The 16277-nt window shown below is 32.9% G+C and overlaps 2 protein-coding genes across 6 annotated transcripts in view; one reads left to right on the top strand and one right to left on the bottom strand.

Moving 5' to 3' along the window:
* The window catches only part of yme1l1a (YME1-like 1a), a 416634-nt gene that overhangs the window by 85578 nt on the left and 314779 nt on the right, over window positions 1-16277 (top strand). The gene's annotated exons all lie outside the window — the stretch shown is intronic.
* LOC127155844 (RNA-binding Raly-like protein) overlaps window positions 12290-16277 on the bottom strand; it is a 176098-nt gene continuing 172110 nt past the window's right edge. For all 5 annotated transcript variants that reach the window (XM_051098378.1, XM_051098375.1, XM_051098374.1 and 2 more), the window contains one exon: window positions 12290-16182. The gene's annotated coding sequence lies outside the window, so the exon portion shown is untranslated. The remainder of the gene's footprint in view (window positions 16183-16277) is intronic.

Below are 16277 nucleotides of genomic sequence, written 5' to 3'. Positions count from 1 at the left end.
AGAACCTGATATAAATGCTTGTATTTATCTTAGATCCAGCTGCTTATTGGTTAAGACACTTTTAAGATAGCAACCAAAGCAGGTGATTTTTCAATATTTTATCTTTTTGGTAAACAAATAGTGACTTTTGGAAAAAAAAAATACATGCTTGTGTTCAACTGCACTGCTTTAAATCATTTTTCTATGTAAACATAAGCAAGTCAGACAGTTTCATGTTTTTTTTGCATTTTTAAGTCCCTGGTATCACATGTATATCTCAGAGATGTCTATTTAATGTGTGTGTTTACATCTGGAAGATGTATTTTTTAGAGTGTTTACTCATTAACAATACATCTCTAGGATGTTTCCTGTTAGATGTCAAACAGACATTTAGAAAATGTCTTTAAGATGTTTATGTTTATGAATTTACCCTGATAGCACATGTACGTCTGCATGATGTCTGTTAAAGATCACTTGATCTGGAAAGCATTGCTGTGTACAAACATCTGACAGACATCTGTAAGATGTCAGTTTTACATACATTCTAAAATAATAAACATCTTAAAGACATCTAATAGACGTCTATTTGACATCTGATAGGAAATGTCCTAAAGATGTATTGCAGATGAGCAAACACTCAAAAACTGTCTTTCAGATGTAAATGCAGACGTCAAATAGACATCTCTGTAACGTATGTGTGCTATCAGGGTATGTAAGACTGACATTTTATAGATGTTTATCACGTTTGTACACAGCAGATGCTTTCCTGATGAAACATCTTGCAGATGTTTTTGACCAAACCCAGATAGCACATGTACATCTGGAAGAAGTCTGTTGAAGATCACTTGATCTGGAAAGCATCCGCTGTGTACAACATCTGACAGACGTCTGTAAGACGCATGCATTTTAAATCATAAACTTCTTAAAGACATCTAATAAACATCTATTTGACATCTGAGAGGAAATGTCCTATAGATGTATTGCTGATAAGCAAACACTCTAAAAAAATATGTCTTGCAGATGTAAATGCAGACATCAAATAGACATCTCCATGATGTGCGTGTGCTATCAAGGAAGGTAGTGGAATGAAAAAATATAGAGACATCCCAGATAGAACATGTACGTCTGCAAGATGTCTGTTAAAGATTGCTTGATCTGGAAAGCATCTACTATGTACAAACATCTGACAGACGTCTGTAAGATGCCAGTTTTACATACATTCTAATTCATAAACATCTTAAAGACATCTAATATATGTCTATTTGACATCTGATAGGAAATGTCCTATAGACATATTGCTGATAAGCAAACACTCTAAAAAAAATATGTCTTGCAGATGTAAATGCAGACATCAAATAGACATCTCCATGATGTATGTGTACTATCAGGGATAGCAGTGGAATGAAAAAATATAGAGACATCCCAGATAGAACACCATCTGCTGTGTACAAACATCTGACAGACGTCTTTCCGATGTCAGTTTTACATTCTAAATCATAAAAATCTTAAAAACATCTAATACTCTCATTGCATTATGGGTATTTCTAGCCATTGAACATGCACTGGTTGTACACTCATTTTTGCGGTGCATTGTGGGATTGAATGAGTGCACTCGAGAATGTCCACTACAGTTTCGGACACCACTAAAAATGGCTGTAGGGAGCGATTTCAAATATAGCCATGGTTTTTAAAAGCTTAAGTTCTTCTAACTTGAGCACTGTGTTTTTGGAACACCATGTCATGCAGTTGACACTGCAAATAATGTGAGTTAAAAACATAATCGTCAAACATCTAGCATGTTTACTTTAAAACAGTGGAGGCAACACAGCTGAATGCAAAAAATGCACATTTAGTGAGAACAGCCCCTTAATGTGACATAACAGTAAGAAGTTATAAAATAAAAACACCTGAAGTTGAAGAAGCACCCACAGTGTCAATAATATGATTTAAGCACTGAATTCATTGGAAACTCAAGCACTTTTGGCTGCTTTCGAAACGCTTATGACAGCCTAAGTGCCTTCCCCTCAGCAGACTTTCTCAACCTTTTGACACTCTCAGGGTTTGCTCCATTCTGCTGTCAATCCCACAATCCCCCGTAAGAGCCTGCTGCTGGCTTCCCATAGTCAGGGTAGCACCATATTTAATTTTTGACAGAAATGAAATCGAGGCTGTGAGGAATAGTACAGTGCAGTCAGTGAATTATTGTTTAGCAACATACCAATTGTTCATCTGACGAAACTTTGCAGAGAAAATACCCATAAAAATAGTTGTGCATTTGCAAACTTTACAGGGATGAACTGAGAAACCAAAATTCCATTGATCATTTGACATATAAAAGGTCATTGAGTTATAAAAACATCCTGTAAGTTTCAGAACTCAAAACTTTGTCATTAGTCTAAAAACAGTTTATACTGAAGCCAGTCTGCCAAAACATCAACTTTTGGAATGTTCCTATGTTTGATGTCATAGGTAGATTAAGCACCGCCTCCACAAAAGAAGATCAACATCACTGCCTGTTTAGCCCCACCCACCGGTTCGTGTATAGTGTTTACCAGAGAGGCAAACACGCAGGTCCACGCATAAACTAAAAAAAGATGGCTCTGAAAACAACAGGACACTCTGCAGTACCTTCCTTCTGATCCGAGGAGAGCACCCAAACGGAAGTTTGTATAACCTATTAAAAATAGCCTATTATTTCTAAATTATAATGCTTTTGATGTAAAAATCTTGATAACATTATAAGTGGATCTCAAAGAACAGTACAAAATTAAAAACAAAGGCAGTTCATGACCCCTTCAAGATATTCTAAGTTTTTCCCCCTCACTTGTTTTCATCTGCGTTAGATCCAATATTCAGAAATCTGAGGCGAATGATTTGAAAGTGTTAGCTCAGCTCAGCTGCCAGTGTTCTCGCACACATATCGACAGAGGTCGCCAACTTTTAAGTTCAGCTTGGAGTGAGATTTTTTGTTTTGTTTTGCTTTTTTGTTTTTGATTGTACATATAAGGGGATAAAAATGCAGCTGAATGCCTTTTTTAACACTATTTTAAAACTTGGTTTAAAATTTAGTATTTGCTTGCATTCATTGTGTGTACTTATACAAGTATCAGTAAAAAGGGATGCAAGTTTTTACATTTCACATTTAAAATATAGTGTTTAATCATTTCTAAATATTTATTCAAATGAAAAACTTAATAAGTTAGCAGGTATGACCTGCTATATTCTAGATACACGTATATTTAGTAAAGAGCCATACAGGTACCCAGTGGGTAAACCATGGCAAAATTAAAACGATTTTTTTTTCAGACCACAAAATGACTCTAATTTGCCTCTTTGCATTGGAATTTAAAACCCTTTTCTCTATTTAACCTTAAATACTACACTAATTTTAATATAAGTAATAGAAATATAAAAATATATACATATTTTAATTCATTAATGGACCATAATTATTGAACAAATAGTATTTAGTACGGTCTCCTTAAAATATTAAATGAATATTATTGAACTAAAATATAGAACATTTATTTAACTGAAAAAAATGTAAACTGTATGGTCACATTATAAGCAATACCTACGGGTTAAATACAAGTAACCCATACTGACCCTTACGTAAATTTACCATGGTTTTATTATAGTAAAAGTGCAGTAACCATGTTTTTGCGCATTGATTAGCATTTGTATAACCATAGTTTTTCTACAAATACCATGGTTAAACTATGGTTAGTGTAGCAAGACCATGGTTAATGTATGGTTACCATTGTTTAACTATAGTAACCATGGTTTTTTGGTTTTATTTGTAGTAAAACCATATTTAATTTTCATAAGGGTTGCCTCTCCATCGCTCTCCAGAATAAAATTATACAGTAAATGTAACTGACGTAAAAATCAATGCATAATATGCTGTAATGTTTACCAAAATTGCTGCAAATACCTGTATAGTGAAGCTGTCGTCTCTATCCTACTTAAACACATTCAAATACACTGTCAAATTTGGTTTGTTTGTAGAGCTTTGTGAATCACGTGACCACGTGGCGGCGACGCCGGCGAGATCAAAGCTTGTAGCAGCTCTGGTATTAACAGAAGTAATACATTTGACGATTTACGTCACATTACGCGCGCCAAAGCGGTATTTATCGTTTGAATTTAGTATTAAAACAACATTTGAAAGCTGAAACTTTGTTGAAAATCGCAAGCAGAGTTGCCAATTTGGCGAGTAAATTTCGGCGGGTAAATCTGGAGTCCGAAATTGATACTATAATACCATAGATTTCCTCAATTTCAGTCTGTGTTGTTTTCCACTGTGAAACATTTAACTGTAAAAAGACGCACATGAGCGTTCCCCGTACCTTACCATAAAGAAATGTCCAAAACTGCGCAGCCGGAAATGCTTAACTGGACAATTAGAGATTGTTTGTGAAGCCCGAGGTTGAGCGCGGCTCAGTGTGTGTGCATTTCAAGCTCTTAAAGGTCTGAGCGGAGCTCGTTTCACACACCAGTGACTCACTGCTCACCGCAGACATTCATAATTATAGACAATCTAGTGATTAACCCTACGTCCTCACATCACATCTCGTTATGCCCTGAATGCCAGCAAGATGAAAAAAGGTGCTGCTTTTGTTCACATTAAGGCTCAAATTGATTTAGCTGCTCCAGAGCTCGTAAAGAAAAGCACCATTAATCTAAACCACGGCTGACCTTCAGTAAGTGAGAACTGCATGTTCTCCTACGGGTTTTGAAGTTGAATTACAGCCTGAACTGTACGCAGGCGCCTTTTTGGATGCTTCTGTAATGTTTAATGCAACTGATCTTACATTTTATGACCATACCACTAATAAGATTGTATATACTATGCTTTCATAAGCACCTGAATAGCTGGATAACCTCTTCTGAACTCAATTTATGGTTTTCTTTCGGATTTTTAAGATTCGTAAATGAGTTTTCAGCAGAGGTATGGAAACCAAAAGCATAAAAGTCATTTCACATGTGGAGCAAGTTATTGAATTTTGATAAAAAAGATTATGTCTTTAAAGCATGCATGCATGTGAAATCTTATTCAGGTCAGTACTAAACAAAAAATAACATGCATTTTGTATGATCCCTCTTATTTTGGTAAAATAACTACTATTTTGCAGATTTTGCAATGTGTATGTTCTTGACCTCAACTGTATATAAAGATATGCAGTTTTTTTAAACGTTTTCTTACTCACCCTCCGCTTGTTCAAAACCTTTATAGGTTTCTTACTTCTGCTGAACACAAAAAAGATGTTTTGAAAAATGTTGCTAGCCAGTTGATGGTAGCTATTGACTTTCATAGTATTTTTTTCTTTCCCCTATACAATAGAAATCAATGGTTAACTTTTTGAATTTGAAAATCAGGGTGAATTTAACTTTTGTTGTCTTCTGGGAAACATGCAAGTAACTTCTCTTCTGCAGCTTCTGAGTCAGTACTAAATAATATATATATATATATATATTTAGGCAAAATAAGAAAAATGCAAACATCTTCATTATGTTCAAAAGTCTTCACCCCCAGGCTCTTAATGCATCGTTTTTTTTTCCTTTCTTAAGCATCAGTGAGCGTTTGAACCTTCTGTAATAGTTGCATATGAGTCTCTCAGTTGTCCTTAGTGTGAAAAGATGCATCTCAAAATCACAGTCATTGTTGGAAAGAGTTCAAAAACACCAAAAATGCTGAAAAACCAAAGAATTGGTGAGACCTGAAGGACTTTTCTGAAGAACAGCAGGCAGTTCAACTGTTCAGGACAAACAAGGGACTCATGAACAACTATCACTAAACAAAAAAACACAGCTGTGGATCATTCAGGTAACAACACAGTATTAAGAATCAAGCGTATGTAAACTTTTGAATGGGGTCATTTTTATAAATTCAACAAATTTTCTCTCTTGTGGACTATATATCTTATTCGGGTCAATATTAAAAAATAACATGAATTTTGTATGATCCCTCTTATTTTGGTAAAATAACTACTATTTTGCAGATTCTGCAACGTCTATGTAAACTTTTGACCTCAACTGTATATAAAGATATGCAGTTTTCTTACTCACCCTCCGCTTGTTCAAAACCTTTACAGGTTTCTTGCTTCTGCTGAACACAAAAAAGATGTTTTGAAGAATGTTGCTAGCCAGTTGATGGTAGCTATTGACTTTCACAGTATTTTTTTTCTTTCCCCCATACAATAGAAATCGATGGTTAACGTCAACCGGGGGTGAAAACTTTTTGAATTTGAAAATCAGGGTGGATTTAACTTTTGTTGTCTTCTGGGAAACATGCAAGTATCTTCTGTAGCTTCTGAAGTACAGTACTAAAAAAAAAAAAAAAAAAAAAAAAGAAGATATTTAGGCAAAATAAGAAAAATGCACACATCTTCATTCTGTTCAAAAGTTTTCACCCCCAGGCTCTTAATGCATCGTTTTTTTCCTTCTGAAGCATCAGTGAGCATTTCAACCTTCTGTAATAGTTGCACATGAGTCCCTCAGTTGTCCTCAGTGTGAAAAGATGCATCTCAAAATCATACAGTCATTGTTGGAAAGAGTTCAAAAACACCAAAAATGCTGAAAAACCAAAGAATTGGTGAGACCTGAAGGGTTTTTCTAAAGAACAGCAGGCATTTTAACTGTTCAGGACAAACAAGGGACTCATGAACAACTATCACTAAACAAAAAAACACAGCTGTGGATCATTCAGGTAACAACACAGTATTAAGAATCAAGCATATGTAAATTTTTGAACAGGGTCATTTTTATAAATTTGACTATTTTTCTCTGTTGTGGACTATATATCTTCAGGTCAATATTAAATAAAAAAACATGCATTTTGTATGATCCCTCTTATTTTGGTAAAATAATTAACATTTTGCAGTTTCTGCAAGGTGTTTGTAAACTTTTGACCCCAACTGTATGTAATATTATGCATTATATTATTTACTCTTAAAATGAATTGTATGTGTATAACAGCTACTTATTGTTTGGACAGCCCTAGTTTTATACAATCTTTGCATGACTTTTGTTTCAAGTCAGAGTGAAATGCCTTTTTTTTATGCTCTACTTACAGAGCTTGACAGAAAAATTGACATTTCTGACAAAGGCTGATGTGGATTTGTGTAGGACGGAAGCACATCAATGCTGATTTGACCAGGAATCAGAGGAGTAATCATAGAAGATCAGGACAGCTGTAAGTATATTCTTGTGTGCTTTCGTACGAGTCTTGTTGAGAATAATCAAGGAGAGTTGTGCTGCCCACCAGCTGCCGCCGCTGCATTATTCCAGCCTTTTCTTCCTCTACACCAGCTACTTCGCACTCAGTCCATTTTCCTTCACCAGTATTGATTACATAAAGTCCCTCTGATTGCATAAAGACCCTTGAGAAGTCATTCTGCCGGGTGCATGACCTGAAGACAGACTGGGGGAAGTCTGATCCTGGTATCAGCTCTGGAACGGGATTGACTCTGAGATTCCTCTCCTGCCCTTTCACTGCTGTAGCCTTCAGTCATTATTATCTAGTGACTTTCAGAGTGGTGAACTTTAGCAGAAGGAATTACTCCAGCTAATTTTCAGTCTATTGAGTTTCATCTCACACAACCTGAATAGTCTTTTTGCTCCAGTAGCTTTTTATGGAAACATGCTCTAGATTGTTTTGCTGCTTTTTAAATTAATCTAATACTGCAAACAGTTTTTCGAGTCACAAAACTGATTGATGAACGAGTTGTGTGGTATACTTGTGGATTATTGTGATGTTTTTATCAGGTGTTCGGACACTCATTTTGACGGCACCCATTCACTTCAAAGGATCCACTGATCCAAGTGATGTAATGCTGAATTTCTCCAAATCTGTTCTGATGAAGAAACAAACTCATCTACATCTGGACGGCTTTATTTCATTTTCATTTTTAGGTGAACTATTCCTTTAAAATGAACTAATGCAACAAAATTAAACTACATTTTTGTCAAATTTATTTCATTGTATTTAGTCGACTTAAATTTATAAATAGGAACTTTACTTAATTTATTTGTGGTTAACAATATGAAACTGAAACCAGACAGTACATTTTTAATTCATGGCATTTTGAATGTAATAATATTAATAATAATAATAATTATTATTATTATTATTTAATTAATTTTAGATCAAATAACACTTATTTAACACTTGTTTATTTTAATTTTATTTATTTATTGTTTGGTCCAATCTAACGTTTATGTTTTTGTCTAAGATTTGTGGTTAATGTTAAATATTATAAATATTAATAAAATAAATAAATATTGATATTAATATTAGGACATTAACTGTATAATAAATTTCCATCAAACTAAACTGAATGATTTTTAAATAGTGTATATATTTGTTATAAATTCAGTTAATCAATTTAAAATAAATACGAGCTTTTGCAAAACAAAATTCATAGGATTTAAAATATACCATTTGGTAACTACATTTGCTTTGGCATTAATTTTATTATCAATTAAATTAAATTTTATTTAAAATGAATTTTAATTAAAATAAAAGCTATTTATACAAAGACAAATTTATGTTTTTTTTTTTTTTTTTTTTAATAAAAATAGTTTTTTAAGAACTTGAGGTTTGCCTGGATTATTTATTTATTTATTAATTGATTGATTGATTGATTGAGCATACAAGGGTCATATGCTGTAAAATGGAGTAATGTTTCATCATCAGAGGACAGACAGCACACATCTGCAAAGTCTGAAAGTCATAAATTTCAAATCATAGCAGATAATAATTATCGAGCGCTGCTGGCCCGTGACCTCTTCAAGTCATTGCCCATCAGAAACCATTCAGTCTGTTCAATCAAAATTCAAGGAACATCAGTCTACAGAGAGACATACAGACCCCCAGACATCAGGAGCTGATGAGGACATGGAAGCCTTTCCCACTTCACCAGTGTTGAAGGAAATCAATATGCAATTTTCTCTCTGAATCTGCACTGGATCCTGAAATAAAAAAAAATCTATTTTCTATTCCTTCCACCTGAGCTTCTGAACAGCTGGGTCAACAGCTTTTGTTTCTCAAAAGATGGTAATTAAACTACTCAGCCTGAAGACTCCTAATGACTTAGTTGCGTTAATAAATCTAAATGAATGGAGAATTTAGCAGGTGAGTGGCAAGACTTAAAAACTAAAGTGATGCATGGTATAACAAGAAAATCTGTTTTGTTTGGCCTTAAAATGCAATTCACTTACTGTAAATGCAGCCTTGGTTCACTTTAAATGAACTTTAAAGGTTTAGTTTGTAAGTAATAATAATTCTATTTTATATAGCGCATTTCTGTAAACTCAAAAAGGTCTCTTTATAATATTACCTTAGCAGGCAAACGTTAGGCAATGTTAACATTAGTTAAAATGAACCAACAATGAAAAATACAACTTTTTTGATACACTGAAAAAAAAAATGGTGTAGAAAATGTTCACTCAGAAATTGCTATATTTTGCAAATTATTACAATGAAATGGCAAGTAATGTAGAATTAAACATGAAATTATGAAATAGAAACACTGAAGTAGTATTTTCTTGTAAAACATACTCTAATAATCTGTTGCATTTACAGCTTTGAAAAAGCTTTTTTATGGTGTAATTTATTAAAATTAAAAGTTATAGTTAACGTAATGTTAAAAGAGATTTAAAAATACAGTTTCATTAACTAATATTAACAGTGAGCATTAACTAACGGTAACGATATATATATATATATATATACACTACCGTTCAAAAGTTTGGGGTCAGTAAGACTTGTAATAGTCTTTAAAGAAGTCTCTTATGCTCATCAAGGCTGCATTTATTTGATTAAAAATATACAAAAAAAAAAAAAAAAAAAACAGTAATATTGCAAAATGTTTTTACAATATAAAATAATGTTTTTTATTTTAACATACTTTAAAATAGAATTTATTCCTGTGATGAAAAGCTGAATTTTTATCAGCTGTTACTCCAGTCTTAAGTGTCACATGATCCTTCAGAAATCATTCTAATATGCAGATTTATTATTAGAATGATCAATGTTGGATAATATCAACAGTTGTGCTGCCAAATATTTTTTGGAACCTGTAATTTTTTTTTCAGGATTCTTTCATGAATAACAAGTTTAAAAAGTACAGTGTTTATTCAAAATATAAATATTTTATAACAATGTAAATTATTTATTATGAACTTTTAATAAACTTTTAATTATTAACTTAATACATCCTTGGTGAATAAAAGTATTAATTTCTTAAAAAAAAAAAAGAAAAAGAAAAGAAACTGACCCCAAACTTTTGAACGGTAGTGTATATATATATTTAAATGTGTAAATAAAACAGATTATTGGAATACATTTTACAAGAAAATATCTTTTCAGTTTTTCTTAAAATTTCACATTGAAATGTTACTTGTCGCTTCTTTGTTATTGTACATTCTACACCAATTTATTTATTTTATATATTTATTTACACTACCAGTCAAAAGTTTTTGAACAGAAGGATCACCAAACCTGCATTTATATGATCCAAAAAAAAAAACTGTAAAATTTTGAAATATTTTTGCTATTTAAAATAACTGTTTCTATTTTAATATATTTTAAAATGTAATTTATTCCTGTGATTTTAAAGCAGAACTTTTATCATCATTACTCCAGTCATATGATCCTTCAGAAATCATTCTAATATTCTGATTTGCTGCTCAAAAAACATTTACTGTTATTATTATGTTGAAAACAACTGTTTTAAATATTGATAATAATAATAAAAGATGGTTCTTGAACAGCAAATCAGCATATTAGAATGATTTCTGAAGGATCATGTGACACTGAAGACTGGAACAAAGATGCTGAAAATTTCGCTTTGATCACAGGAATAAGTTACTTTTTAAAATATATTCAAATACAAAATCAGTTAATGTAAATAGTAAAAATATTTCAAAATTTTACTTTTTTTTTTTTTTTTTTTTACTTTAAATCAAATAAATACAGGCTTTGGTGAGCAGAAGAGACATTTAAAAACATTAAAATTAATACTGTTTAAAAACTTTTGACTGGTAGTGTATGTATGTATTTATTTAGTTATTCTTTCCAGTGTACTAAGAATATGTATTTTAGTCCCATTGCTCATGATATTATGCCTAACCTGCTATAAGTGTGCAAAAATAATTTAAGAAATGTTATTACTCTTAAGTAAGATTAAATGTAATATTACTTCATAGCTAACTCTATGAAAACATGTTTTTTATGCCAGAGTCATTAGAAAACTTTGCACATATTATTGTCATAACAACAAAATTCATTTGAATATTTTTCAAATAAGGCCTGTGGAAAAAAGTGCATATCTAGCCCTGAGCTAATATAATATAAATGTTAATGAAGATTTGTGCAGTGAGCTGGGAGATGAGTATTTATAATGCTGCAAAACCACTTTAACTTTTGGATATGAAATTGGATATTGGATTCCTTCTTCCCTTTCCTTTTTTGTTGCAGGATGATATAGTAGCACAGCTGACTGTAAAATAAATTAGGCCAAGACTGAGTAATGGAAAAAATGTGACTATTTGGCGAATTCCATATCAGTTTAAGCCGATATGAAATTTGAAACCTGTATAATTGTTTTCAGTCTTATTTGGGAATGATAATGCAGCTGGAATCCATCCAAATGCAAATGGTTTCCCTCATTCATAATGCATCCATGTATAAAATCATGATAATTGGATTCTATTTTGTAAACAACAAATGTCATGCGATGTCGTTGAGATTTTGTTTGCGATATGAGAGATGAAGTCACTGCATAAAAATCTTGCCATTTGTTTTTTTTTTTTAAATCTTGAGATTTCAAATATTATCAGTGTCAAATATGCAGTATAAGTCAGTATGATGACATAATGGTTATTTGGTCATTTTCTCCATTTATGTTAATATAATTAATCAAATTAGCTCTTTCTAAACAGCTTCTTTCATTTTAGTGGTAATTGTCTCATGAATATTGCTGAAATGAGATCGGGAAGAAGTTAATACAATGAACTGATTCCATGTGAAGTGGCCAGTGGCCCTAATTAACCTAGACATTTGGTTTTGATGTTGATAAATTGAGTGTGTTTGATTCGCCATCTGCTACAGCTGCACTCAGGTGTATCCAAAACCACGACAGGTGCTGTGATTCCTCCCCCACCAACCTCACATACACACAATACCAGCGCCTGTCTGCTGTTACAAATATAGGCTTTATGTTACTCAAAAGTGGTATCTTGAGGCTGATAAATAATATTTTAATAAACATAATAAACGTTTGAATGAATCACAACCACATGAATAGCCTTATGACCACCAATAAATATGGTTAATTTATTCTTAAAGGAATAGTTTACAAAAAAGAAAATTGGCTGAAAATGTACTCACCCTCAGGCCATCCAATATGTAGATGAGTTTGTTTTTTCAGTGGAACAGATTTGGAGAAATGTAGAAATACATCACTTGCTCATTAATGGATCCACTGCAGTGATTCATTTGATTTAGATCGGGAATTCAAATCGTGCATCGTAAATCATTTGATTTAGATACAGACTTCAAAGCGGGTCTGCGAATCATTTGATTTAGATCAGGACTTTGAAGTGGGTTCGCGAATCATTTCACTTAGATTGGAACTGGCGTATTGCAAATCACTGATTTAGATCGGGACTTCAAATCACATATCGCAAATCATTTGATTTAGACCAGAACCTCGCAAATTGTGAAACGTTTGATTTAGGTCAGGACTTCGGAGCGGATTTTACGAATCATTTGACTTTGATTGGAACTTCGCGTGTCGTAAATCATTTGATTTAGATCGGGAATTCAAATTACATATCACAGATCTTTTGATTTATATAGGAACTTCGCTAATCGCGAATCATTTGACTTAGATCGGAACTTCATGTATCATTTGATTTAGATCGGGAATTCAAATTGCATATTGCAATTCATTTGATTTAGATCAGAACATTGCTAATCGTGAATCGTTTGATTTAGATCAGGACTTGGGCGCGGGTTAGCTAATCATTTGACTAAGATCTGAGCTTTGCATATCGTGAATCATGAATCATTTGATTTAGATTGGGAATACAAATCGCTTATCGCAAATCATTTGTTTTAGATTGGAACTTCGCAAATCGTGAATCATTTGATTCAGATCAGGACTTCGGAGCGGATTTCCAAATCATTTGACTTTGATCAGAACTTCGCCTATCATTTGATTTAGATCAGAACATTGCAAATCGTGAATCATTTGATTTAGATCGGGACTTCGGAGCAGTTCGCAAATCATTTGACTTAGATCTGGAATTAAAATCACATATCACAAATTATTCGATTTAGACCAGAACTTTTCAAATCTTGAATTATTTGATTTAGATCAGGATTTCGGCACGGGTTTGCTAATCATTTGACTAAGATCGGAGCTTTGCATATCGCGAATCATGAATCATTTGATTTAGATTGGGAATACAAATCGCTTATCGCAAATCATTTGTTTTAGATTGGAACTTTGCAAATCGTGAATCATTTTATTTAGATCAGGACTTCGGAGCAGTTCACGAATCATTTGACTTAGATCTGGAATTCAAATCACATATCACAAATAATTTGATTTAGACCAGAACTTCACAAATCGTGAATCATTTGATTTAGATCAGGACTTCGGCGCAGGTTCGCTAATCATTTGACTAAGATCGGAGCTTTGCATATCGCGAATCATGAATCATTTGATTTAGATTGGGAATTCAAATCGCATATCGTGAATCATTTGTTTTAGATTGGAACCTCGCTAATCGTGAATTATTTGATTTAGATTGGGACTTTGGAGCAGGTTCGCAAATAATTTGACTTAAATCGGAACTTTGCTTTGATTTAGATCAGGAATTCAAATCGTGCATCGCAAATCATTTGATTTAGATCAGGATTTCGAAGTGGGTTCGCAAATCATTTGACTTAGATTGGAAACTTGCGTATCGTGAATCATTTGATTTAGCTTGGGACTTCGGAGCAGGTTTGCAAATCTTTTAATTTATGTAGGAACTTCGCTAATCGCGAATCATTTAATTTAGATCGGGAATTCAAACTGCATATTGCAAATCATTTGATTTAGATCAGAACTTCGCTAATCGTGAATAATTTGATTTAGATCAGGACTAAATCTGGAGCGGGTTCGCTAATCATTTAACTTAGATCGGACACGTGTCAGGAATCATTTGACTTCAAAAGCGGGTTCGCAAATGGACTTCAGAGTGGGTTAGTGAATCATTTCGTGAAATGAATGAGTCCTGATCTGAAATGATAATTCAGGATTTATTATTCATATTGAGACTTTGGAGCGGGTTCGTGAATCATTTCATGAATTTAATGATTCACAATCAGAGCCCTGATCTGAAATGATGGCATGTGAATCATTAATTATCTGTCTATTTATTTATTATCTATTTATCTTTTTAAAATTTGAAAGACATTGTTTGATAAGTGCAGTCTCTGTTTGAAGTCCTTGAAAAAAGTGGTACTTGAAAAGTCCTTGAAAGTCCCGGAATTTCTTTTTACAGTGTCTGTACGAATCCTGTGATTAAAAACTTACCAACATTCATGTTTTCACTTGACAAGGCTTTAACTGATAGACTGGAGTGATGTGGATTACTTGTGGATTATTATGATGTTTTTATCAGCTGTTTGGACTCTCATTCTGACGGCACCCATTCACTGCAGAGGATTCATTGGTGAGCAAATAATGTTAAATTTCTTCAAATCCGTTCTGATAAAGAAACGAACGAATGGAAATGTTCATTTTTAGTTTAACTATTCCTTTAAAGCCAACACATTAAGAATGAATTTTAAATATTGTATTCGGTTCTGCTCCACAATAAATATAGTAAAAACATTTTTATTTTTCGCAATTTTTATATAGTGATTGTAATGGCAGTCTTTTCCTAAACCACAAAGCCTACAGCCAGACAACAAATGAAACAACTGAAAATACGTTAAAATAATCAACATGCCAATCATAAAAATATCTTTACAAATAGTTTACATTTCTATACAATATGAAGTAATTCAGTTACATTACTAGGTCTCTGAGCTGAGCTGTTATGAGACCAGCGACCTAAACCGTATAGAATCGTTTTTCTCTCAACCATGACACTGACTTCAAAATATAGAAAAGAATCAAATTTTGTCCAATGGATCCATTTTCCATTAATCTTTTTCTTTTTTTTAAGCTATACACATCTTTCACATTCTCATTTAAACAAATTATGTACAGTAGCAGAATGAAAATGTCAGCAGAACAAATATGAATATTCTGAAGCTTTTTCTGTAAATCTGCCATACAAAAATAGAGTTCATTATGACACACTCCATACTGAATGACATCATAGAGAACGGAAACAGTGGCTACTACATGTCGCTCTGAATTACACACAGCTATGCATGATAAAAACGAAATACAGTGACGATGTACAGACAATATCATCTTTACAGTATCATTACAAATTATGACACATTAAGACATAATTCAATTTTTAGAGTTACAGCGGTCTGACAATATTTCAGCCATCCTGAAATGTGTATAAGGAGTCTGACGAAACTGATGTGGCAGTTTGGAGCTAAAATGCTTGACTAGTTATTTTACTTGACTTGGTCTGAGAATCAAAAAATGATATATATATTTTGATCTATGGAGTACAATTACATTTCTACACAGAAAACATATTTTCAGAAAACGGATGTTTTGGCTTCTAATGAAACGTGTTCTTTGTCAGACCGTTTTAAAATTCTAGAATTATTTAAATAATACTGAAGGTTTTAAAAACACCATGTTACATTTTTCTGACATTTAAGGCTCATTTTCCACACACAGACTGTAAAAACCTTTCATCTTTGTTCGAGGAAAATTATCCTTGAAGAAAAAACTAAACTTTAGTGTTTGCATGATGTGAACTTATTTGAACAAAATTAAATGTGAACGTACTTGCCTTTTACAGGAGATATGCAAATCATATATGATTGAATGCGCCAGATGCTATTTAATGAAAAACAGCGGTAGATGCTAAACTTGTCAAAATATTTGCTCTGCGTCTAATCAGCCAATCGAGAGCCTTCCTGGCCTCTTTGAGGAGAGATGTCCGTCTCCACAGAGTTTCACATCTTCTGTTCAATGCAGAGTTGATTTCTTCTCTGGATGTCGAACTCTAAAAACAAGGCTGTATTGCATTTATTGCATTCTGTGATCAATATAACTCATGCATAATAAATGCATTTATGAAACTAAGAATATATACTGTAT

This window comes from Labeo rohita, chromosome 24, assembly GCF_022985175.1.
Source record: "Labeo rohita strain BAU-BD-2019 chromosome 24, IGBB_LRoh.1.0, whole genome shotgun sequence".
Lineage (NCBI taxonomy): Eukaryota > Metazoa > Chordata > Actinopteri > Cypriniformes > Cyprinidae > Labeo > Labeo rohita.
Note: the sequence above shows the minus strand (reverse complement) of the source record. Positions and strands in the feature narration are given on the sequence as shown.